The 26,860-nt window shown below is 44.5% G+C and overlaps 1 protein-coding gene across 1 annotated transcript in view; it reads right to left on the reverse strand.

Annotated features, from left to right (window-relative positions):
- The window catches only part of LOC115092958 (E3 ubiquitin-protein ligase HERC2-like), a 2,733,734-nt gene that overhangs the window by 868,397 nt on the left and 1,838,477 nt on the right, over nucleotides 1-26,860 (reverse strand).

Genomic DNA, 26,860 nt, shown 5'->3' on the forward strand with positions numbered 1-26,860 from the left:
GACTTTATCCTTTTACTTGCACCAGTGACTTTGAGTACTTGCTTATGTGCAAGGTTGCTTCTGTATATTTCTAGACTTCAATTACCCCAATATTGTCTGGGTAAATGTATCATCGGGATACGCTAGAGAGATGACGTTCCTGGATGGAATAAATGATAGCTTTATGGAGCAATTGGTTCAGGAACCGACGAGAGAGGGAGCAATTTTAGATCTAATTCTCAGTGGAGGACAAGATTTGGTGAAAGAGGTAACGTTGATGGGGCCTCTTGGCAATAGTGATCATAATGGGGCGGATTTTCAGAGCCCTGCTCGCGTAAATCCGCCCAAAACCGGGCGGATTTACGAGAGCAGGGCCCTGCGCGCCGGGAAGCCTATTTTACATAGGCCTCCCGGCGCGCGCAGAGCCCCGGGACTCGCGTAAGTCCCGGGGTTCTCGGAGGGGGGCGTGTCGGGGGGCGGGCCCGGTCGTCGCGGCGTTCCGGGGGCGTGTCGGCAGCGTTTTGGGGGCGGGTACGGGGGCGTGGCTACGGCCCGGGGGCGTGGCCGCGCCCTCCGTACCCGCCCCCAGGTCGCGGCCCGGCGCGCAGCAGGCCCGCTGGCGCGCGGGGATTTACGTCTCCCTCCGGGAGGCGTAAATCCCCCGACAAAGGTAAGGGGGGGGTGTAGACAGGGCCGGGTGGGTGGGTTAGGTAGGGGAAGGGAGGGTAAGGTGAGGGGAGGGCAAAGGAAAGTTCCCTCCGAGGCCGCTCCGATTTCGGAGCGGCCTTGGAAGGAACGGGGGGAGGCAGCGTGGCTCGGCGCGCGCAGGCTATACAAAATCGATAGCCTTGCGCGCGCCGATCCAGGGATTTTAGTGGATACGCGCGGCTCCGCGCGTATCTACTAAATCCAGCGTACTTTTGCTTGAGTCTGATGCGCAAGCAAAAGTAGGCTGATCGCGCTTCTTTTAAAATCTACCCCAATATGATCAAATTTGAATTAATGACTGGAAAAGGAACAGTGTGCAAATCCACGGCTCTCGTGCTAAACTTTCAAAAGGGAAACTTTGATAAAATGAGAAAAATTGTTAGAAAAAAACTGAAAGGAGCAGCTACAAAAGTAAAAAATGTCCAAGAGGCGTGGTCATTGTTAAAAAATACCATCCTAGAAGCACAATCCAGATGTATTTCACACATTAAGAAAGGTGGAAAGCAGGCAAAACTATTACCAGCATGGTTAAAAGGGGAGGTGAAAGAAGCTATTTTAGCCAAAAGATCTTCATTCAAAAACTGGAAGAAGGATCCAACAGAGGAAAAGAGGAAAATGCATAAACATTGGCAAGTTAAATGTAAGACATTGATAAGACAAGCTAAGAGAGAATTTGAAAAGACGTTGCCCATAGAAGCAAAAACTCACAGTAAAAACTTTTTAAAATATATCCGAAGCAGAAAGCCTGTGAGGGAGTCAGTTGGACCGTTAGATGATCGAGGGGTTAAAGGGGCACTTAGAGAAGATAAGGCCATCGTGGAAAGATTAAATGATTTCTTTTCTTCGGTGTTTACTGAAGAGGATGTTGGGGAGGGTACCTGTACTGGAGAAGGTTTTCATGGGTAATGATCAGATGGACTGAACGAAATCACGGTGAACCTAGAAGATGTGGTAGACCTGATTGATAAACTGAAGAGTAGTAAATCACCTGACTGGATGGTATACACCTCAGAGTTCTGAAGAAACTAAAAAATAAAATTTCAGACCTATTAGTAAAAATTTGTAACCTATCATTAAAATCATCCATTGTATCTGAAGACTGGAGGCTAGCTAATGTAACCCCCATATTTAAAAAGGGCTCTAGGGGAGATCCGGGAAATTACAGACCGGTTAGCCTGACGTCAGTGCCAGGAAAAATAGTGGAAAGTGTTCTAAACATCAAAATCACAGAACATATAGAAAGACATGGTTTAATGGAACAAAGTCAGCATGGCTTTACCCAAGGCAAGTCTTGCCTTACAAATCTGCTACACTTTTTTGAAGGAGTTAATAAACATGTGGATAAAGGTGAACCGGTAGATGTAGTGTACTTGGATTTTCAGAAGGCATTTGACAAAGTTCCTCATGAATGGCTTCTAGGAAAAGTAAAAAGTCATGGGATAGGTGGCGATGTCCTTTCGTGGATTACAAACTGGCTAAAAGACAGGAAACAGAGAGTAGGATTAAATGGACAATTTTCTCAGTGGGAGTGGGCAGTGGAGTGCCTCAGGGATCTGTACTGGGACCCTTACTTTTCAATATACTTATAAATCATCTGGAAAGAAATACGACGAGTGAGGTAATCTAATTTGCATATGATACAAAATTGTTCAGAGTAGTTAAAACACAAGCAGATTGTGATAAATTGCAGGAAGACCTTGTGAGGCTGGAAAATTGGGCATCTAAATGGCAGATGAAATTTAATGTGGACAAGTGCAAGGTGATGCATATAGGGAAAAATAACCCATGCTATAGTAACATAATGTTAGGTTCTATATTAGGTGCTACTACCCAAGAAAGAGATCTAGGCGTCATAGTGGATAACACATTGAAATCATCGGTTCAGTGTGCTGCGGTAGTCAAAAAAGCAAACAGAATGTTGGGAATTATTAGAAAGGGAATGGTGAATAAAACGAAAAATGTCATAATGCCTCTGCATCGCTCCATGGTGAGACCGCACCTTGAATACTGTATACAATTCTGGTCGCCGCATCTCAAAAAAGATATAATTGCGATGGAGAAGGTACAGAGAAGGGCTACCAAAATGATAAAGGGAATGGAACAGCTCCCCTATGAGGAAAGACTAAAGAGGTTAGGACTTTTCAGCTTGGAGAAGAGACGGCTAAGGGGGGATATGATAGAGGTGTTTAAAATCATGAGAGGTCTAGAACAGGTTGATGTGAATCGTTTTTTTACTCTTTCGGATAATAGAAAGACTAGGGGGCACTCCATGAAGTTAGCATGTAGCACATTTAAAACAAATCTGAGAAAGTTCTTTTTCACTCAACGCACAATTAAACTCTGGAATTTGTTGCCAGAGGAAGTGGTTAGTGCAGTTACTATAGCTGTGTTTAAAAAAGGATTGGATAAGTTCTTGGACGAGAAGTCCATTACCTGCTATTAATTAAGTTGACTTAGATAATAACCACCGCTATTACTAGCAACGGTAAAAGAAAATTATTCCTTACCTGCTAATTTTCGTTCCTGTAGTACCATGGATCATTCCAGACGGTGGGTTATGTCCCCCGTCCAGCAGATGGAGTCAGAACAAAAAACTCCCAGGGGAGGTCCCTTATAGCCACGCCTCCCCCGGCTCAATCCTCAGTAAAAGACTATCAAAGCCAATAGAGAAGAGATTATACGAACAGAGAGATCAAGTGAACTAAACAAAAAGCCAAATGGCTAATAACTAGAAACTAGTTTTGGAACCAAAAAACCATAACTGTAAAACTTGCAAACAGTATCGTGCTGAAAAAACAGTCTGAAGTACCAGAAATACAGAAAGAAACTGAATCTAGAGACAGGTAAGCAGGGATGTCCCCCAAAAAAACAACAACCCCCAAAACAAGGGAGGGTGTCTGGAATGATCCATGGTACTACAGGAATGAAAATTAGCAGGTAAGGAATAATTTTCTTTTCCCTGTACGTACCAGGATCATTCCAGATGGTGGGATGTACCAAAGCTTTCCCATCATGGGTGGGCCGTGGACAGCCCTGCCCGAAGAACCCTGTCCCCCAGTTGTCCGTGAGACGAAGCTCGGACGTCCAGACGATAATGTCTGGTAAAAGTGTGAATTGTCTTCCAAGTGGCCGCTCTACAGATTTCCTGAATTGGCACAGAGGAACTCTCAGCCCAGGAGGTCGCCTGGGCTCGGAGAGAGTGAGCCTTAATGACCAGCGGCGGAGACTTACCTACTCCCAGATATGCCGCTATGATCGCTCCCTTTAACCAGCGAGCAATGGACTGCTTTGAGGCCATGCATCCCCTCCGAGGTCCCGACCAAAGAACAAATAAATGATCTGAGAGCCGGAACTCATTGGTTATCTCCAGATAGTGCATTAGGATTCGCTTTACATCTAACTTGCGAAGATCACTCGATTCCGAGGAAGAAAAGGACGGAAGGTCCACCGACTGATTGAGATGGAACCCGGAAACCACCTTAGGCAAGAAGGATGGAACGGTCCGCAAGGAAACTCCATCAGGCGAAAAACGAAGATATGGCTCTCGGCAGGTGAGAGCCTGCAACTCCGAAATCCGTCTCGCTGAACTAATTGCCACCAGGAAAACTGTCTTAAGAGTGACATCTTTAAGGGTAGCCGAACGCAAAGGTTCAAAGGGAGAGGCGCAGAGGGCCCGAAGGACCAGGTTCAAGTTCCACGATGGACAAGGCGATCGGATTGGAGGCCTCAAATGTTTGACTCCTCTAAGGAAGCGCAGAATATCCGGATGGGAGGACAGAAGACTGCCGTCCGTTCCCTGCAGAAAAGCCCCCAGAGCCGCCACCTGAACACGGAGAGAATTATAGGCTAGCCCTAGATCCAATCCCGCCTGTAGAAAGGAAAGAATCTGTACCACTGAAGCCTGTGGAGCCTGAATGCCCTTCGAGACACACCATTCTTCGAAGACCTTCCACACCCTGACATAGGTAACCGACGTGGACGTCTTTCGTGCACGTAACATAGTGGAAATAACTGGTTCAGGATAACCGCGACGCCTTAATTTGCGCCTTTCAAAAGCCAGGCCGCAAGACAGAAGCGATCTGCCTCTGGAAAAAATATTGGACCCTGGCGTAGTAACCGCGGGAGGTGCCCTAGCCGAAGCGGATTCCCCACCGCTAACTGCAGGAGATCCGCAAACCACGGACGTCGGGGCCATTCCGGTGCCACGAGTATTACTGGACCCTGATGAGCTTCTATTCTTCGTATGACCTTTCCCACCAGAGGCCACGGTGGGAAAACATACAGAAGGGACCGTTGAGGCCATGGAAGTACCAGCGCGTCGACTCCTTCTGCACCGTGCTCCCTTCTGCGGCTGAAGAAATGAGCTGCTTTTGCATTCTTGGCCGTTGCCATAAGGTCCAAGTGAGGAATTCCCCAGCGTTCGATGATCAAAGCCATCGCTTCCTCCGAGAGCTCCCACTCTCCCGGATCTAGGTGTTGTCGGCTGAGGAAATCCGCCTGTATGTTTTCGACGCCTGCTATGTGAGAGGCTGCCAGACGGAGAAGATGACGCTCCGCCCATTCCATTAGTCGGTCGATCTCTAACGACACCAACTGACTCCTTGTACCCCCCTGACGGTTGATGTATGCCACCGTGGTAGCGTTGTCCGATAGAACTCGAACCGCTCTGAGACTGAGAAGGTGTAGAAAGCCTTGTAGTGCGAGACGAACTGCCCTGGCCTCTAGACGGTTTATGGGCCAAGACGATTGTTCCTTCGACCATTTCCCCTGTAGCGCACTGTCTTGACAGACCGCTCCCCAGCCTGAGAGACTGGCATCTGTGGTCACTATGATCCAATCTGGAGACTGCAGGGATACACCCTGAGCTAGACTCAAGGGGTCCAGCCACCACCCGAGACTCAGGAACAAAAAGGAACTGCTTTCCTTGAAAATTAAATCTTTGTTAATAAATTTAGTAGAATACAACTTGATCCCTCACAGAAAAATAAAATAAATTAAAAGAGTAAAACCCTAAGGCTTAATGCTGGGGACCTCAGTGTCCCCTGCTCAACATCTGCTGGAGTCAGAACTATACTGAGGATTGAGCCAGGGGAGGCGTGGCTATAAGGGACCTCCCCTGGGAGTTTTTTGTTCTGACTCCATCTGCTGGACGGGGGACATAACCCACTGTCTGGAATGATCCTGGTACGTACAGGGAACATGGAATAGACTTAGTTTTGGGGGTATTTGCAGGTTCTTATGGCCTGGATTGGCCACTGTTGGAAACAGGATGCTGGGCTTGATGGACCCTTGGTCTGACCCAGTATGGCATGTTCTTAATGCAGATTTCCTATCAAGAGGTATCCTTAGTACAGGCAGGAACTCACCTTAGTAAGGTTGAGCTGAGGGGGAGGGTATCTGAGGGAATATATAAGAAACTCTCTCAGAACACTTTAAAGAACTAGCCACAGTTATGTGGTCCAGTCCTCTAAGATCCAAGTCAGGTCAGGGAGGATCCCTGCAGCCTAGCAATAGAAGGCAGGGACTAGAAAGAGTGGAGAAAGCTCAGGAGAAGGCAGGAAGCCTAGCTATGCCAGAACTATATACATTTGATTGCCTGTTAACACAAGGGACTATTGAGGTAAGCAGCCTTTATGCTATTCTTGTATTTTTGCCTGTAAATAAAGTGTTTGCCTGGAACTAGCTGAAGTTAGGTCTCCTTTTTGTTCTCCCAGCTGTCTCCCAACCTACGGCCACTCCTGAGAGACCACAGCGGACTGGTCAAAGGTTGTTCTGAATTTAAAAAGCAGTTATCTGTAAGTCATCAGTATAAAAGGATGGTCAGAAACCCATGGTCGTAAATAAGGGTAGCCAATGGAGAAATAAATATTGAACAATGGGGACAAGATGGATTCCTGAAGGACCCCAAATGGAAGAGTAACTATGTCAGATACTTGGTTCTTCCATTCTACCTGAAAAGTTATGGTTAGAAAGAAAAGAGGTAAACCATGACAGAGTGCCATCGACAAGAATTTCTCTCAAATGGTCACACAAGTAATTGGTGGTTCACAGTGTCAAATGCAGCACTCATATTCAAAAATAATAGGCACATCCTTAGAAAGGTCTGAGTTATTTCTGATTTCATTAACTAATGAAAGGAGGGCTGTTTTTCTGCTGTGAAATATTGGTCTTGCAACTGAAGTCACTCAGGGCGATACTTTAGAAGATGAGGGGCGGGGGGCTGAAATGGGGGGCGGGCCTGCGCTATCCGGCAGCGATCGCACTGTCGCGGTGCGATCACTGCCGGTTTCACACCCAATAGCGCCACCATAGGAGGTGTAGCTATTGGGAGCGAAATAGGCAGCGAAAAGGCACTTACCTTTTCGCTGTCCGTGGCGTCGGCGCAGAGTTGGCCCCTCTGATGCCCCGACTCCTCCTCTTCTGGGGCCAACTCCGCCCCCATCCTGATATCGCATGTGAGCAGCTTGGAAAATGAGGCCCTCAGTTAGTTAAATATCACCTTTTCAGTTATCTTGGATATCAAAAACAGAATTACTCGTTATCTCTAATCAGCCGGAACGTTTCACCCTCCCCACGCGACAAAACACCCCCCAAAATACAACTACAGCCCTCTCTCAGCCCCAGTCTGTAAGAGACCTAGGCGTCTTCATAGATCAACACCTAAGTTTTAAACCCCACATCAAAGCTCTCCTAAAGGGAGGTTTCTATAAGCTAAACATCCTAAAAAACTCAAACCCCTCCTCCACACACACGATTTCCGCACAGTCATACAGACACTATGCTAACGAAACTAGATTATTGTAACTCCCTGCTTCTAGGACTCCCTGCCACCAACCATCAAACCCCTTCAGATTCTACCAATTCCATGGCGAGAATCATAACCAGTACGCGTAAAAGGGACCACATCACCCCCATCCTAAAGGACCTACACGGGCTACCACATTTCCTTCCGCTCACAATACAAAACTCTCACCATCCTTCACAACTCCCTACATAAATATAATCACACCTGGCTCGATGAAATGCCCCGTTTCCGCACCTCTGACCGCCCTACAAGAACAACCCAGACAGGCACTCTCCACACCCCGTCCCTCAAATCAGCACATTCAACTCACACCAGAGGAAGAGTCTTTCTCCGTCGCTTGGCCCTACCCTCTGGAAACTCCCTCCCCACCTTCCTACGCCAAGAACAATCCCTCACATTTTTCAAGAAAGGAGTCAAGACATGGCTCTTCCGACAGGCCTACCCCGACACCTAACCAACTTAATTTCTCCCTCCAGCTCCACCCGCCCGACCTTTCACCCTACTCCCACACCTCTCAGCTCACCCCTGCCCAACATATCTACCCCATCTCCCCTTCGCCCAACCCATCCCCTTCCCCCTCTCCCCCCACCTAGCCTTCCTTAGATCCTGGACCACCCGGCCGCCACCTTCTCCCCCGGGTACTCCTCCCTCCATTTTCACCCCCAGCTTCCCGTTAAATAATCTATATCCTAGTGAACACCGTCGCCCAACTAACATGGCCGGTTTTCCAACTCCACCGTAGTACTACTTAAGTTAATAGTACCGGTACATTTTTCTACTGTACATAGTCTCCCTCTAATCTATGTTATCTTTTGGCTTTATGTTATACTTCATCTAGATATGCCTTTTCCCCTCCCGCACCCCCATCCCCCTCCCCATTCCCCTACCCCTACCCTCCCTCCCCTTGACCCGCCCCACCCACCCTCCCCTACCTCCCCATCCCCCCCTCCTTCCCCTCTTCTATTATTCCTCTTTTGTTATTGCTCCTTTTTTGGTTCATTTTGTACTTTGAATTTTGATTCTGTTATTAATGTTATATATTGTTATATTGTTATATTGTTTTATTGTATTTTCCGCCTGAGTTCTTTGTAAACCGGTATGATGTGTTTCACGAATGTCGGTAAATAAAAGTTAATAAATAAATAAATAAATAAATAAATAATATAGGAAGATTTGACACAAGTCTATAGTTAGATATCTCCATAGGATACAGAGACTTTTTTTTTTTTTTTTTTTAACAGAGGCCGCACCATAGCCATTTTTAATTGCTGAGGAAGAGTTCCCATAGATAATTTATTTATTATTGTAGCTATTGTGGATACTAAGACCATTACAGGATTCATTAACAATTTGGAAGGCAGAGGACCTAATTTAGAGGTGATAAGGTGAAGTGACTTCAGTAGAAAATTAACACAAATTGCAGAAATGGTGTTAAATGCGGATAGTTGTGCTGAAGAACTGATTGGCTGATCTGACACAGGATTTATATGTGAGGAAGAAGAAAAATTATTATAAATTAAATTATTTATTTATTTATTTTTGTTATTAAAGGTTTTTATTGAAACACAACAGAATGAAACCTACAGATCGGACCATACAAGTAGAAATGAAGTATACATAAGAAACTGCACAAAGCTGCAATCAGAGCCAGGAACAACTGTAGGTGAAACATCACAGAATAGCAAAACCAAGTTGTTTATGTTTAATGAATATAGCACCCCCCCCCACCCCCCCTAGCTTCACCAATGACAAAAGAAATTAGAAAAGCAGAGCATACATGGAGTCACACAAAAGCATAAATATGATCCTATGGGTTTCCCCCCGAGAGAGAAAAAAAAATATGAAAAGCGAAGGGCCCCTACCGCTAACATAATATTTAAGGCAAAGGACCCCCGGCCCCCCGAAAGCCATTGTTGGTATGGGTGCCAAATCGATGTAAAACGTGAGACTGTCTTATTGTTGAATGCTGTAATTTGGATAATACATAAATTTCCGCACTCTGTTGTGAATGTCCTCTATCTTGGGAGTTCTGGTGTCTTTCCATAAACGTGCATTTAATCTCACAGCGGCTGTGGCAGTAGAGACAAATTTGAACTAACTGATTAGAATCCTGCGAAAGCCCAGGTGGGTGCCAAGCCCAGCAGGGCCTGAGCAGGGGTGAGCGAGGGCAGACCCGGGAAAAGCTTGCTCAACCAGAGGGACACCTGCCTCCAAACTAAACTGACATGGGAGCAGGTCCACCACATATGATAAAACGTGGCCCTCCTCCCCACCTACCTCGCCAACAAGTATCAGGATATAAAGGCAGAATTTATGTAACTGTGAGGGACAGTTGTACCAGCGGTACAAGAGCTTATACGAGTTCTCAATAAGAGAAGCAGCAATATGTCCCCTGCCAAGCCGGCGAAAGACCGACTTCCAACGCTGAGGGGTCCAGCTGACCTGAAGGTCATGCTCCCAAGCTTTCTGGAAGGTGTAAAGAGGGGGATCCCGTACCAATAACATTTGATAAAGCCTTGACAGCATTTTGGGGCAACTATGCGCCCGCTCACAAAGTTTCTCAAAATCAGAGGGTTCCTGAGCGAGTGGAGTACTAAGCCCGGTGGCCTTAGCAAAATGCGCTAATTGCAAATAGGGGTACAAACGCCGACTCAGGTAAGTCATAGGCTCGCTGAAGATCAGCAAAAGAGCGTAAAGCTGTAGAGCCCCAAACATGTCCCCACGTCGTAATGCCCCGTCGTCTCCAGTCTAAAAAAATTGGAGCTCTCACATCCCGGGCGAAAGGCCTTGTTGTAATATAAATGGGTACTGGCATGGTATCCCTATTTCCCACCAGGGGAGCACCAAGGTGATGCCACAGGTGAAGCAGCATAAGTGTAGAGGGAGGCAACACCGCCCCCGGATTCACCGTCAGGTGTGCTTAGGCTGCCAGATAAGGCTACTGAGCGGAACAGAGCCAAGAAGTTCCTGGTTAATAATAACCCACAGTTTCTGCCTACGGGATGATTGTAAATCCACCAGTTTTTTAAATTGAGCAGCACGATAGTAGCGGATAAGATCCGGGACTCCCAGGCCACCTCTACCTTTAGGTTGTGTAAGTACTCTACAAGCTACCCGGGGTCGCCTGCCCGCCCAAATGAAAGCCATACACCTTCGCTGCCATTGTTTTAACATAGACATAGGGACCAACACGGGGAGTGTCTGAAAAAGATACAATAATTTCGGGGAGGACATTCATTTTAAAGGCAGCCATTCTACCCACCAAGATATCTGATATCGACTCACTCTTCCATATCCTTTGCTAATTTAGTCCACAGCGGGGTATAGTTAATGGTAAGCAGATCTTGCGTTACACTAAGGTGAATGCCCAGATATTTAATTTGTGTTTTGGCCCATTTTTAAAGGGGAACAGCTCCTGAAGGAAATTGACCATGCGGGTATGTAAATTGATGTTAAGAACCTCTGATTTTTCCCAATTACGGCAAAACCAGAGACCCTGCCGAAAGCCTCCATCTCAGCAATAACAGAGTCGAGAGAGTCGGCTGGGTCTGAGAGCGTAAACAAAATGTCATCAGCATATAGGGATATCTTGGGAGACAAGGCACCCATAGGTACCCCAGAAATGTCAGCATTGCCGCGTATGGAGATAGCAAATGGCTCAAGAAATAAAGCAAAGAGGAGGGGGATAGCGGGGCAACCCTGCCTAGTCCCCCTGCCCACATCAAAAGGAGATGAGTAGCCTCCATTTACCTTTAAACATGCCCGGGGAGAGTGATAGAGCTGACCCAACCACTGTAAATAAGAGGAGCCAAACCCATATGCTCTAAAGTCTGAAAAAGATAAGGCCAGTGCACTCGGTCGAATTGCCTTTTCAGCATCAATTGACAAAGCCACTGCCGGGATGTTGGGTGTTTGGGCATACCAGATAATGTCCAAATTTTGTGAACATTATCCGCAGTAGTCCTCCCAGGAATAAAGCCAGCCTTGATCGAGCCCACCAAGTGAGAAATAAAAACAATTCAATCGGTTCGCCAAGATTTTTGCCAGTAACTTAACATCAATATTCAATAAAGAAATGGGCCGATAAGAACCACAAACGGATGGGTCCCGGTCAGGTTTAAGTATAGTGTAATGCCCGCCAAGTTGGCCTGGGCAGACAGGGACGACCCCGTTTTCAGGGAGTTGAAAAATTTCAACAATAGAGGGGCTAGGGCCGTAGCAAATAATTTATAAACCGGGGAGTATACCTATCGAGGCCCGGGGATTTCCCCAGTTTGAGGGAGTCGATAGCGTCCTGAACTTCCATAGCGGAGATGTCCCCATCTAAAAATTGTCGCTGGGCCGCCGTCAAGGTAGGGATGGGAAGCCGAGACAGGTATGCCTCAATCGAAGCTTCCTGTATATCAGGGTCGCCATGGTACAAAGCGGAGTAAAAACTTTGAAAGCAGCCCCGAATAGAGGCATTATCAGTAAGGAGCCCCCCCAGAGGGATCCTTTATTTTTAAAATAGTGGCTTGTGCCTGCTTCCGTTTAAGGCTGTGGGCTAAGTAACATCCAGCCTTGTTCCCACCCTCAAAAAATCGCTGTTGGGCCAATTCCAATGATGGGCAATACGGGCAGAATCTAGGGCCATAATCTTATCCCGCAGCTCCTGGATGGACCCCCGCTGCGTAGAGCCAACCTCCGTCCCTCATATGAGCCCGCTCCAACTTGGACAAGGCCTTCAGTAACGTCTGGCGCTCCAGCTCCCGCTGTTGCCTTAACAAAAGATGCTCTCGCAATACAGGAGCCTCGTAGGGACACACTTTAAACACTCCCACAGGGTCCCAGCCCCACCTCCCCGGTATCATTATGAAGGAGAAATTCACGAATTTCCCGAGTCAATTGCTGCTGAAGCTACCATCTTCCAGGAGGGAATCATTTAGTCGCCAAAAACGCTGACCTACATCAGACGGGCCCATAGCAATTTAAACCAGATAGGCGCATGATCCGACCAAACTATAGGTTCAATATCAACTCCTGTGACTGCAGTAAGTTTGGTCCGGTCAAGCATAAACATATCCAGGCTGGAATAGCTGTTGTGCGAGGGTGAGAAGTAGGTATAGCTGCGGGAAGTTAGGGAAGCGAGAGCGCCAGACTCCACCCCAGCTATAAGGCCGAAGAATCCGTTGAGCGCCTCCTGGCCAGGGCAGGGTCAGAGCTAGAACCCGCTGAGGTATCAAAACGGGGATGAAGCGTCAAATTAAAATCCCCCCCAAAATAACACTTCCCTCCGCATGATCCATTAACAGCTTGTACAATTTAGTATAAAACGCTTCTTTCTGAGAGGTAGGACCATACACCGAACAAAGTGTATAAGACTCCCCGCCAGAACTACATTAAGGAGAAGGTAGCGGCCTAGCGGGTCAGAAAGAATATTCCGTACCCTCAAAGTGAACATCTTTATGCACCAGTATCCCCACACCCGAATATCTGGAGGCAGGTGTCGCCGCTGCCCAAAATTGATGGGGTATTTTTCTGAGCGTAAGAGGCCCTCATAACGCTGGCGTAGGTGAGTTTCCTGGACATAAATCACCTGGGCAGATAGCCTGTCTATTTCCTGAAATAAGAGCTTCCGTTTCCTGCCTGAATTCATCCCTTGACATTAAGGAGAGGAAGGTAATTGAGGTCATAATCTTAATATCTCTGCACCTCCCCTCCCCCAAACCCACAGCCCAGCACCGAGAACCAAGAGTGCCGGCCCAGAAGAATCCGATAACAAACCCCATACTCAGCCATACCCGTGTAATAGCCCGGCAGTCCACTTAAATAGAAGGGAACCCCTGGCCATACTGACTACCATATAACACTCTAAGAGCATGAAAGCCGGGCATTGTGAAGCTAAACCCCCCCCAGCAAATATCCTGGATGGTTCCACACCTTCCAGAGAAGAACACGGAGGAAGAAACCATGCCGGGGTGCGGAGTCTGCCCCCCCCCCCCCCCCCCGGAGCAATCAATTGATAATCATAAAGTCAGAATACACACTGTGACAACAGAATAAGTCCACCCCATGAAATAAGCGAACAGAGACGCTGAGGCACATCTGAAATGGCAGACAGGTTCACGACAACTTAGTCAATAAGAGCCCTGAGAACTGGATGGGCCAGGCAATTCAGGTGAGGGTCCCAGATTCCCCGTGGTCGCTGGCATTCCTCCGAAGCCGACGGCCTCCTTTGGTAACCCGTTGCCAGCGTGGGGCGGCTGGTCTGGAGCCGGAAGCAGCCACCTCTTTAGATATCGGAATATCCACAGTAATACCCATGGCTTTCAGGGCTGGCACCGCGTCTTCCAGACTGTGAACTTTATAGGATTTCCCATCCACTTGGAACCAGAGGCCGAAGGGGAACAGCCATCTGTAGCGTATGGAAGCACTGGCCAAAGCAGAGGTGACCGGTCGCAGAGCCATTCGTTTGCGCAGGGTGCTCGCCGCCAGATCTGCAAAAATGGAAATGTCATTCCCCTCCCAACTCCAAACACGTTGCTTCCTGGCCGCTGCAGCGATCCTCTCCTTATAAGCATAAGAGTGAAAACAGACTACAATGTCACGTACCCGGTTGCCGGACTTGGGTCCCAGGGACCGATGCGCTCGTTCGATCCCTGAATCCAACGCAGGACCCTCGCTGCCGGTCTCCGAATTCCCAAGAAGCCAGAGGCATATTTTTTGAATAATAGAGACACAGTCCTGATAGTCCTCAGTTTCTGGCACATCTTTAAAACGAAGGTTACAGCGTCTGGTCCTGTTCTCCAAATCCTCGAGTTTGTCCTCCAAGGTCGTTTGTGCGGATTTTAATGCGGTCACCTCCAGCTGCTGCTGCTGCCAGCGCTCCTCGTGCTCATCCAAGCGAAGGTCCGCGTCATCCACACGGCGGCCCAAGGCCGCGTTGTCCTCCCGCATTTCCTGCAGCTTTTCAGCGATTTCCGTTTTAAAGCCTTTAATATCGCGTCGCAGCTCCATAAACCAGGAGCGCATCTCGGATCGGAGGGGACGCTCTGGGTCCGGGAGGTCTTTGTCGGATTCCACGTGCTCCGGGTCCTCCTGCTCGACTGCCACCACCATTTTAGGGCCCTGGAGGTCCGGCACGTCTCCCCCCTTTGCTGTATGAAAATTTTGCAAAGTCCACGGTTTTTTTTTTTTTGCGCCATGGCCCCACAGCGTTCCGCTTCCCAAGCGCCCAAAAATCGCTGCGATTCAGGTGGGTGGCACAGTGTTTTTGTAGCGAAAAGTGCTCCGGGGCTGAGAGCTCCTCTAAGAAGCAGCCGGCATGGGAAGTGATGTCACTTCCTCCAAATTAAATTTATTTTATTGAAGAACAATTATGTGAATTTGTTGGCTGAGCAAATAGACAAGTCAGGGGAAAGTGGGGGAGGCTGGTTAGACATTGTGGCAGCTATCCTAAACAGCAGCTTCGATGGCAATCAACTGAAGCAATTTTGTTGGAGATAAACTTTTTCTTTGCGGCTAAAATAGCAGCCTGGTATAATTTATTAGTTTCTCCCCATTTTTTTGGTTAATGTTTTGTCTTTCTGCCATAAACTTTCATAGTGACAGACTTGCCTCTTTAATAATCTAAGCCCAGGGTGATACCAAGATTCATAATTAGCAGTGATATTGCTGGATAATCAATGGGGTGACTATCAATGGCCATAAGCAAGACTTTGTTTCATAGATCAACCTGCTCAGCCAATGTAACAGCATTCAAATTATCAGGCAAAGCATCTAATTCTGCTGCTTGCAGCTCTAAGTTGAGATTTTTCAAGTCTCTATACAGTACAGTATTGTTAAGTGAGTGACATTTAGGGACCAACATGTTCAAATCTAACCAAATTAAGACCTGATCAATCTCAAACACTGAGAGAGCCATACTTCACAAGATCATTTTTAGAAGTAATAATGTCTAAAGTATATCCTGCCCTGTGAGTGGCAAAATCAACCCATTGAAAAAGACAATCCTTGTGAGAAAGAAAAAATATCAACAAGATGATCCAAAGAATCAAAGTGAATATTAAAGTCTCCTAGAATCAACAGGTTCTGATACCGAGTTGATGCCTTGGCTATAAGTTCCACTGTTTCAGACACTAGCAAAAAAGAGGAGGCTTTAAATAAGAAGAATAGCCAGTTTTGGAGGCAAATGTGACTGTATCAAGATAGCATCAATGTGATGACTTAGTCTTAAAGATAATTCTCTTAATTTTAGCTCAGTGTGGAAAATAACCACTACCTAGCCTGCCTGAATGTATTCTTCTACCCTGATCCAAAAAAGAATAACAAGGAGGATGGGCTTGGGTGTTGCTCTCCGCTGGCTGGGAGCGCTGGGGGTGAGATGTGTGCCCCATGCGGTAAGACGGACCTTGTCTAGGGTCGAAGCTGACCAGGCCCCTGCCGACCTGCATGCCTGGATGAGGCCAACCACGCAATGTTGGTCTCTGAGTGGTCCTCCGACTACTCCCAGACCTTTCGGACCTGCTGCAGGGAGCAGCACTGGCGGCAGGCTGGACAAGGGACGAGGGCGGACAAGGGCTGAAGCTTGAAGGCTGATGCGAAGACATCACAGACGAGGGCTAATGCGAAGACATCACAGACGAGGGCTGATGCGAAGACATCACAGACGAGGGCTGGGAAGGTAGACATTGGCACTGTCTCTCAGGGCGCCATACACAGCCCACCTTCACGGGCAGACCCAATGGGCTGGTCGCGGACCACCCTGTCCCACTGCGTGCCCTACACAGCCTAAGGAGACTGGTCACGGACCACGTGGAGAGCGGGACGAGCACAGGAAAGGAATCCAGGCTGGCAGAGACTCCAGTGCCCGGAAACAGGAACCGGACGGAATGGATTTACCCTCATGGTGGTCACCTGGAGGACAAGAAGAGCTGGAACATGGCAGGGACAACATCATTAAGATCAGGAACATAAGGACCTCTAGCCATCAAGGACATCAGGCCTTCAGGAACATCCGTAGGGCAGAGATGGAGGACATCAGGAACATCAGGACATCAGAGACCAGAATCATGAATAGCAGAGAAAAAACGAAGAGGGATCCCTTGGAATACTTGAACACAAAGCAAGAGCAGGAACATGGAGTACAAAAGGAGAGAACGGCTCCTCAGACGACTAGCTCAGAGCAACTAGCTCAAAGCAGCTGGCTCAGGCTCAGAGCAACTAGCTCAGGCTCAACGGGCTCAGGCTCATTGTGAAGGCAAAGCTGACTGGAAGTTGAAGTCCTTTTATAGGGCTGCAGACAGGGGACTCCGTGGGAGGAGTTTGGATGGGCCGCACCTAGCTGGCCCTATAACTAAGGAGAAGGGCTGCGGGCAGGCACCTAGTGAGAAGGGCGTTGCACAAACCAGGAAGTCCATGCAGACACAAGCAAACCTCAGGCAGGCCCCAAGGACATCAAGGCCTCCTAGGCCCTGGAGCAAATCCTGGATAGTTCGTAGGCGAGACCCCAGCTTCGGAGCGGCCTCCAGGAAGAGGTGAGGAGCCTCCCGTAGCACCGCTACAGGAGGGTTCATAACATTGGGTGAGTCAATAAGACTCTCTTTTTAACCATGTCTGTCAGAAATAACATATGAATATTGTAAGTCAAAATCAAATATTTAACAGCATGTTTGGAATTCAGAGACCTATTGTACTCCCTCTAACTACTGAAGTAAAGTGCAAAATATAAAATTTTAATAAATGAAATGAAAAAATTAGGCTACAAGGAAAAGGATGTAACAAATGATTAGTTGAATTAGTACTAGTTGAAATATGAATAAGATGGGAATACAAACTATTGACCCTAATGGGAACCCTATTGTCCCAGTTCTCCATAGCAGCCTCTCCCAAGTATTATAAGAATTGTAGACATATCAAAGTAAAAATCAATAAAAACATCTCTGAAAAAATTACTTAAGAGATATGAAAAGGGAAAACGAAAAGAGAATCTACCATGAAAACCGAGCACAGATTTAAAATTCTTTAGCTTATTCATGGCTTGCGAAGCAGTGCGCAGAGGGACAAACCCCTTTGGCTTGCGCCCCATTGATGCACAATCCACCTCTGGTAAAGATTGTGGCTGTCGAATCCAGGAGCTTTTTCAAGAAAATAAATCACATCCACCTTCTTATTAATTGGCTATATAGGCAGATCTCCCACACCTGTGTTTCCTTAAAGGTATCATGGAAGGGCCTGCCACAATTTCCTTTGGAAGATTGAGAAAATGGAGAATATCCAGTATTTGAGCTCAGGTATCTGTCTTCTTCTCTAAATCAAAAGAATATCCTTAGATAGTTATCTTAAAAATCTGAGAAGCCGAGGACCTCAGGTGGGACCTTTGCTAGAGAAAAGAGAAGTCAGACTCTGGACTCCCGTATAACATATCCCCAGATCTATAATCATACCCCAGGAATGTTTAGAGTCTGATGGTTGAACTAGTGATGTAGCCTGTGCAGGCACTTTCTTTCTGCCAGTATCTGTGAGTTTTCACTTCAATAAGAAAACTGGATAAATCGGTGGTACCTCAATAACAGTGCAAAATAATTAAACCACGTGGTATGTGAAACAAAAAAAAATCATATATTTATTCGAATAAATATTTGTGCCTAAGACAACCCTCATATGTGAGCCAACATGCACGTATTTGCAACGTGTTCGTAGCGTTCACTGTTGAGAATCAGTTTTTCCAAGAATAAGTGAACTTTTTGTGAAAAAACGCCGTGAGTGAAGGACTCGCTGAAAGGAGCTCAAATTTACAGACAGACACTATTGCAGCTAGCCCCTGATAAAGTTGTTATAATGAAACACGCGCTGTGTCGGGTGTACTGGGCAGGACCTTTAAAAATTGCTACTGCTTACCAGAAATTGCAGACAGGACGCTAAATTCATCGCTGCCTACATATGCTGCATAATTAAGATAAGTGGCTTTTTTCTGTGTCTGTAAAGCGTTGGATTTGAAAAAATTGAAAAACGAGCACAAGCACAAAAAAGTTAATATGCAGTGAGTTCCCATTAAAAACTCTAACAAGACAAACCCCATGATTATATGTAGTGAGAGGTTCACTTATTCTTGGAAAAACTGATTCTCAACAGTGAACGCTATGAAACACGTTGCAAATACGTGCAGGTTGGCTCACATATGAGGGTTGTCTTAGGCACAATATTTATTCTTATAAATATATGATTTTTTTTCACATACCATGTGGTTTAATTATTTAGCATCTGTGAGTTGGCAGGGATGGTAGGAACACTGGATAACTTTTAAGTAGTGGTGATATGCTATAATAGCACTTAAATGTACTCTGTCAGGGGCTAGTTTTAATCCAGATTCAGAGAGATTAAGAAAATATTGAAGGTTCATTGTAGTACAGCAGCTGATTGGATCTTCTTTCTGGATGTATATCAAATAGAAAATCTTTTCCACTTAAAGTTGTATGAGTATCTAGTAGAAAGCCTTCTTGCTGCTAAAATCACCTATTCTTGCAGGGAAGCACAATGATTGTACTATTTAGTTTTCAATATCCAAGAAATTAATGGTAGAGATTTTTGGTTGGGGTGAAGAAGTAACATGTTGTTTTGTTTTAGTAGCATTGGAAACATTGTAAGAAACAATGGTGGAGCAACAGCTATTCTTTACAACCACCGAAAAACAATCCGGTGCAGCCAAATGGTGCAATGAGGATCATTTTTCCATTTTCTTTATTAAGTTTAAGATAGTTTTTGATTTGAGAGGCAGAGATGAAATTGCATACAGGAGGTATCTGTTCCATGGAATGGCAAACACATCCAATACTAGCGAGTGTGGAGCTGATCTTTTTGAATACTAAAGTGGAAAACTGTGGTTTTGATGAAGAGAAAGTGCACTATTGCTGGGGTAAAGAAAACATTCCTGAGACTATAGGTGATCGCTCAAGGAAATCTGCCAAGACATTACATTTCCCTGTGAGATATATAGCATTTAATTGTATTTGCTTTGCAATTATTATTTATTATTTTTATATACTGACATTTGATCTGAGATATCAATTCAGTTTACATTCAGGTACTGTAGGTATTTCTCTATCCCCAGAGGGCTTACAATCTAAGTTTTGTACCTGAGGCAATGGAGGGTAAAGTGACTTGCCCAGGGTCACAAGAAGCGACAGTGGGACTCAAACCCTGGTCTCCTGGTTTGTAGCCCACTGCTCTAACAACTAGGCTATTCCTCCAGTTCCATATCTTTCTTGCTTCTCTGCAAAGCTTTGCAGTTCTCATTCCTCCTTGTTTGTTTATATAATACATGGCTACTTATCTGTCTGTGCTTGTGCTATTAATCCTTTTAGTCACAACTTGAAGACAAGGAGCACTTTGAATATGGTTCTTAATTCAGAAGGTTTATGTGACAATGCTTCTCTTGGGTATTTCAAGTCTCTTGTGATCAAAGCATATTGAGATGAACTACCCAGCCTTACATGGCAGCATCTGTCATTAATATCTGTTGAGTTTGCTAAGAATATAAACATTGATCACATAGAAAATTTGAAGGCTGACTCCACCAACACAGAGAATGAATGAGTGGTTTGGTGATATCTAGTCTGCAAAACATTGGCTGAGTATGCCAACTGTAAAGAAGTCTCAAATGCCACTGAGCACTCCTCATGTGTAGACATATAAGGGAAACAACATGGACAGTGGCTACTATATTCAAACATTTTCAATAGGGTCCTAGCAATTACTAATGGCTGATTTGATAACTTGTGAACTATGTGGTTTAGACTCTCCATCCTTTGTAGAGGAAGAAAAGCCTTCCCTTCTTTGGTGTTCAAATAAGTGCCTATGAATTCCAATTGACATGTTGGAGCTAAGTGACACTGCTGGAAGTTTATTAAGAATCCCAACAAGAGGAGTGTGTTGAGTATGTAGGATGCAGTTTGCTTTCCCTCTTTCAAGGATCTGCACAATAGCCAATCGTCTAGATATAAAAAGACTAATATATAGTTTTTCCTGATGTGCACAAAGGGTCTGATTTTCAAAACCATTTACATGCTTAAAACTGAATTTTACGCATGTAAATGCAATTTATCTGTGTAAGTGGGCTTTTGAAATTTGCTACAAAATATGCTATTGAATTGTCAAAAGGTGCTGTCCTTGTTAAGTGTATGTAATGCAATTAAATGGCTTTTGAAAATTGCTATGTTACATTTATATGTGTAACTCCTTTGAAAACGTACCTGTTAGTGAAATCTCAGGAGATTCCAAGATGGCCACATGCTAGAGGAATGAGCTCCAAGGAATCCTTTTTACCTTGTAAAATTTTTTCCTTTATGCTATTTTATGGGCAAACAAAAGGGCAATTCAAGAATGTTTCCCAATATTTCGGTAACCTCTATGCTGGTTGGCCCAATGGATAAACATCTGCTTCAGAGCCCTCCATTGAATTCTGTTGAGCAGTTGTTAGCAGCATTCCAAATGAAGGTTCATCAATTGCAGCCCCAGACACTGAGATCTCGCTTTCTCCAGAGCAGTGCCGTGGGCTTTCACAACCTAGGGTATCTTCGAATAGCCTGGATGTTAATGGCTTTTCCTTGTTGCGCCCAGATTACATCATACCACCATTTTTCGTAGCAGCGGAGACGCCCGAGATGTTGAGTTGACTTCTGGTAGGAATTCAGGTGGTTTGGGTTTGCAAGTGGAGGTGGCAGGATTTTCTGGTGGCGTAGTTTCATTTTCCTCGTTGTCTCAAGGAACTTTAAAAGCCTGAGGTAATCCCACCGGTCAATATTAAGTCTTCTAATATTCATTAGATTTGTTATGGGAAGTCATCATGAAACTCTCCACACAAGTTGCCTCCTTTGCTTCCCAGCATAAAGAACTTTTTGGGGCTGTAAATTATTTGCAATTGCAATTAAATGAGGTGTCTCATAAGCTAGAACAAATTGAAATTTGAGAGGCTGCCTTACAAGAGTTTGTGGGAGTTGTCTCAGAAGCCATTTATACCTTCAAAATGAAATGGGAAATTTAGAGAATGTCGTCGGCGATGTAACATTTGGTTAATACATTTCCCCCCAAATAATTGACCATTCCTATGGAGATGTTGCATAGACATTTTCTTAAAAATTTAAATGTTTCTGAAAATTTGCTTCCCCCATCTCAAAGGCGTATTATTTACCTGCTTCTTCTCAGATTCACAGAGGAAGGAAAAATCTCCAGCCTTTCATGAATTATCATATTTGTCCTCATTTCTGGAGCAACCCTCAGAGGAAGAATTAGAAGCTGCAATTCAATTAGACTTTTGCAATTCAATCAGATCTGAACTTTATTAAGAAACTGCATTTTCATAATAGAGCTGCTCCCTTTTTGGGATTTAATGTGTTTATGTTTCCATATGTAGCTAAAGCAATGCAGGCTAAGAGGAAGAGATTTTTATTGTTGAGACCTAAGGTTATTGCTTTAGGGACTTTATTTTGGCTATATTTTCTCTGTAAATGTGTGGTAAGATTCAAGGGGGTAAAGAGTGTTTGGGGTTTTTTTTTAACCTTCACATATGCCAGGATTTCTTAATGTTAAACATCCATGAGATCCTGCTCCTTCTATGGCAATTTTAGAAGTTCCTGCCCCAAAGGAAAGTTAGGCACATTTGTATAATGAGTGTCCTTTCTTTCTCTTCAGCTTTAATTCCCCTATGTATTTTCTTCTTTCTTTCTATTGGAATCTTCCCTTTCTTGTGGTCTGACTGAACATAAGAATTGTATATTATATTCCTGAAAATTATGATGATTTGTATTTTTTCTGTTCACTATAGGCTATTTCTGTACAAGTTTATTGCTTGGATGTAATCTTATAAATTACATAAAGAAAAAAAAAAGAAAAAAAAAGAAAATTCACCTGTTAGTCAATACTCTTGGAACCACCTATAGGCCAAATGGTAGCACTTGGTACTGATAATGATCTTTGTATGCTACAAAGCTGAGGTACCTTCTGTGATTTTTGTGAATGGCTATATGGATGTAAGCATCTTTCAAGTCTAGGGTTGTTACACAATCTTTGATTTCTGGGTGAGAAAGGATGGTTTCAATTGAATTCATCTTGAACTTTTCCCTTATGAGGAATTTGCTTAGGTTCCTTAAATGTAGAATGAGATGAAGACTTCCATATGTTTTTGGGATCAAATAAGATCTTGAACCTTTCCCTCTTTCTGTGAGTGGGGCTAGTTTTACTGCATTTGCTGTCAAGAGTGAGTAACTCTGATCTAGCGGTGTGAGATATGGATACAGAGGATGGGCTGGTGGCAAGTTCTGAAAATGCATGCAATAACCTTCATAAATTATTTTCATAACCTAATGGTCTAAATCCATGAGTAACCATTGGATGTAAAAATGTTACAGCCTTCCCCCAACTAAATGTGTTTGGAGTGGAGGAGAAATGGGATATGACCCAGAGAAGCCAGATTTCAAATCTCACTGCCACGCCTTGTGATCTTGGGCAAGTCACTTCACCCTTCATTGCCTTTGATACAAACTTAGGGCCTGATTTAATAAGGATTTTCCCATAGTCACTGAATGGGAAAAAAGCCTTAGATTCTTGTGAAGATTGTTGGCTAGATATCTGCTGAGTACTATCCCTGGGATAGGCTCTTGTCTGTTGCTGTAATTGTTGTAGCTATGGATGCGACTATAAAAAAGGTAAAATTGACATCTCCTGATGGTGCAGTAATACTACTTTCTAAAACGTTGGTGTTGTAATTTCTTATGTGAAGATTGATCCACAGTAGATGATGTTGACACCAAAAAGACTGTTTATTGTGCAAGAGACTTTGACCAATTTGTCTCGCACATCTTCTCTGATGCTTTCAGTCATATAAGCCTTCTGGACCTTATAGGTATGGCTAAGGATCTGCAAGCTATAGACTGATTTAATTAAATGCTTAGTGCATTCTTCCATGTCATTTATATGGGGTGTTAAATTTATCCTGGATGTCTGATTTTAAAGTTGCTGATATATCCCTCATTTTCTGCAAAATATTCTCTAAATATTGAACAATTTGAAACTGATGAGCTAAATGTTTGACTGTATCATTGCTGAATGAAACATCTTTTTACTTGTGGCATCCAACATCTTTTCCAGGTGGTGTACTTGAACCTGTTTTTGTCCCCTTTGCTTTCTTTAGAGCTGAAGAGGAAAATGAAATTTTCTATGCCCTGGACACTGCTGAACTTTACATTTCAAGTCTATCTCCTGAATCTTCAGTGAAGACATGCTGGTACTGGAAGTAGATGGCACCATTTTCTTCAGAGCTGCTTTTTTTTATATGTAAATGGCACTGAAGGAGATCTCTTTCTATTTTTCCTATGTTCAGTGCAGGAGCAAGGTGAGTTGTGGCTACAGAACTTTGAAGACTCCGCCTTTCTTTACAGGTATTGGCCTGCAGGAGCATTATCTGTACACGAAGGAAAAGCATTTGATATTTTGACTTAAGCTCTGTATATTTATTTATTTTATTTATTTAAAGGCATTTATATACCGACGCACGTTGGGAACATCTCGTCAGTTTACAGAGAACGCAACAAGCAACAGGCTTTACATGTAACAAGTAACCAGTAGAACAAGGGAAGAGAGGGAGGGAGGGGGTAGATAACAAAGGAACTGAGGAGTGTAGGGGGGAAGGCAAACTAAATAAACTCGACAATTTTACATATTTACAAAAATGGCAGTGGCGCTTACATCATATGTAGCTAGTATAGATAATTGTACATATTTACAAAAAAGGGGGGGGGGTGGAAAGGGGAGGGGGGGTTAGGTGTAGGAGTGGGTGAAGAGCCAGGTCTTCAAGTTCTGTTTAAAAATTTTGGGGCAGGTTTCTTGGCGGAGTGAGGTGGGTAGCTTGTTCCAGAGGGAGGGGCCATATATATGAGAACATACGCTACAATTAGACATGTCATGTTTGAGCCCCAGACAGTGAATGCAGAGATCGTGAAGATCCAGGCTGGCCATTTTGTGGCTACTTTTAGAACAAAGTTTGAAAGGTTTTTTTAATGTAATCTGGAACTTTTCTCCAAAATGGTAAAGCCAGAGAACTACAGAGAAAAAGAAGAGATTGGAAAAAATGACAGAAAAGAAATACTGAAGAAATTTTAAAATAAAAAGAAAAAATATGCAAAAATGTGAAAAACAATGGTACATGGCAGAGAGAGTAAACATTCTACCACTCTGGTGGAAGAAAAACAATTTAGGAGATTTGTGTGGCAGCAGCAGCTATGTGGGAAAACTCATGTATGCTCAGAAAGACTTTTAGATCTTTCCAAGCTCTGAGAGCATCACATACTTATGTGACTGCATTGTCCTGTTTGTCTACAGAGAACCTATATTTCACCCACCTATTAAGATCTCAGAGATAAAAATCAGTTAGATGTTCCATCAGTATGCTGGAAGTGTCTGTGCGAGATTCAAAAAGGACATTTGTGATGGTGGACCCAACAATTTGGAATACCTTTCCTGATAATTTAAGAGCAGAGCATTCATGAAGAATGTAAAAGCATTAATACTCATCTAGGCATTTGGCAGTTGACTATAGAATTGTCACCCCCAATTGAATTGGAATTGTATAAGATTAGCTATCAAGGTTTTATTTAATGTTAGATGGAATGCCATTCTAACCAACTGTGTTCCAGTATGTGAGTGTTCTAGAGGTTTTATGAATGTTTATTTGAACACCATCTCAAATGGAAAGTGGGTAAACAATATTTTAAAATAAATAACAGTGCATCACCAGTCTGGTGCAGTTCATAGGCTTTTCAATGTTGATGCAGATGGCTTGGACTTAGCTAAAGCAAACAGTTTTTTCATGGGCTCTAATTGGGTTCATGGTCTCTGGGAGTCATCATCCTTAAATGCCATGGTCACACTCAAGGCACATCATACATCTATCTTGTGGATATGTGACAGACCTAATGTGGCTGTACTTCAGGCAATGGAGAAGCTGGGTCAGACCAAGGGTCCATCAAGCCCAGCATCCTGTTTCCAACAATGTCCAATCCAGGCTACAAGTACCTACCAAGTACCAAAACTCTAAGAAGATCCCATGCTACTGATGCCAGTAATAGCAATGGCTATTATCTAAGATAACTTGATTAACAGCAGTTAATAGACTTTTCCCCCAAGAACTTATCCAAACCTTTTTTAAACCCAGCTACACTAAGGGGTAGATTTTCTAAATCTACGCGCGCGCGTACTTTATAAGATATGCGCGTAGCCGCGCGTATCTTATAAAATCCAGGGTCGGTGCGCGCAAGGGGGTGCACATTTGTGCAACATGTGCGCACCGAGCCCTGCGCGCACTGCCCGTTCCCTCCCTTCCCCTACCTAACCCACTCCCCCAGCCCTATCTAACCCTTCCCCCTACTTTTGTTGGCAAAGTTACGCCGGCCGGAGGCTGGCGGAACTCTGCGCGCGCCAGCAGGCTGCTGGAGTGCCAACTCCTGACCCGGGGGCTGGTCCCGGGGCTTGCGCGCGCCGCCGAGCCTATGCAAAATAGGCTTGGCGCACGCAGGGGGGTTTTAAAAGGGTTACGCGCATAACTTATGCGCGTAACCCTTTAAAATCCGGCCGATACTGCACTAACCTCATCCTCTGACAACAATTTCAGAGCTTAATTTTGCGTTGAGTGAAAAATAATTTACTCCGATTAATTTTAAAAGTGCTACTTGCTAAGTTCATGGAGTGCCCCCTAGTCCTTCTATTATCCGAAAGAGTAAATAACGAATTCACATTTAACCATTCTAGAGCTCTCATGATTTTAAAGACCTCTATCATATTCCTCTTCAGCTGTCTCTTCTCCAAGCTGAACAGCCCTAACCTCTTTAGCCTTTCCTCATAAGGGAGCTGTTTCATCCCCTTTATCATTTTGGTCGCCCTTCTCTGTACCTTCTTCATCACAACTATATCTTTTTTGAGATGTGGCGATCAGAATTGTACATGGCACTCAAGGTGTGGTCTCACCAAGGAGTGATACAGAGGCATTATGACATTTTCTGTTTTATTCACCATTTCCTTCCTAATAATTCCTAATATTCTGTTTGCTTTTTTGACTACTGCAGCACACTGAGCTGACGATTTAAAAGTATTACCTACTATGACGCCTAGATCTTTTTTCCTGGTTGGTACCTCTTAATATGGAACCAACATCGTGTAACTATAGCATGGATTATTTTTCCCTATATACATCACCTTGCACTTGTTCATATTAAATTTCATCTGCCATTTGGATGCCATTTCTTCCAGTCTCGCAAGGTCCTCCTGCAATTTATCACAGTCCATTTGTGTTATAACAACTCTGAATAATTTTGTATCATCTGTAGACATCATATGAAAAAC

The sequence above is a fragment of the Rhinatrema bivittatum genome, chromosome 5 (assembly GCF_901001135.1).
Source record: "Rhinatrema bivittatum chromosome 5, aRhiBiv1.1, whole genome shotgun sequence".
NCBI classification, from domain to species: domain Eukaryota; kingdom Metazoa; phylum Chordata; class Amphibia; order Gymnophiona; family Rhinatrematidae; genus Rhinatrema; species Rhinatrema bivittatum.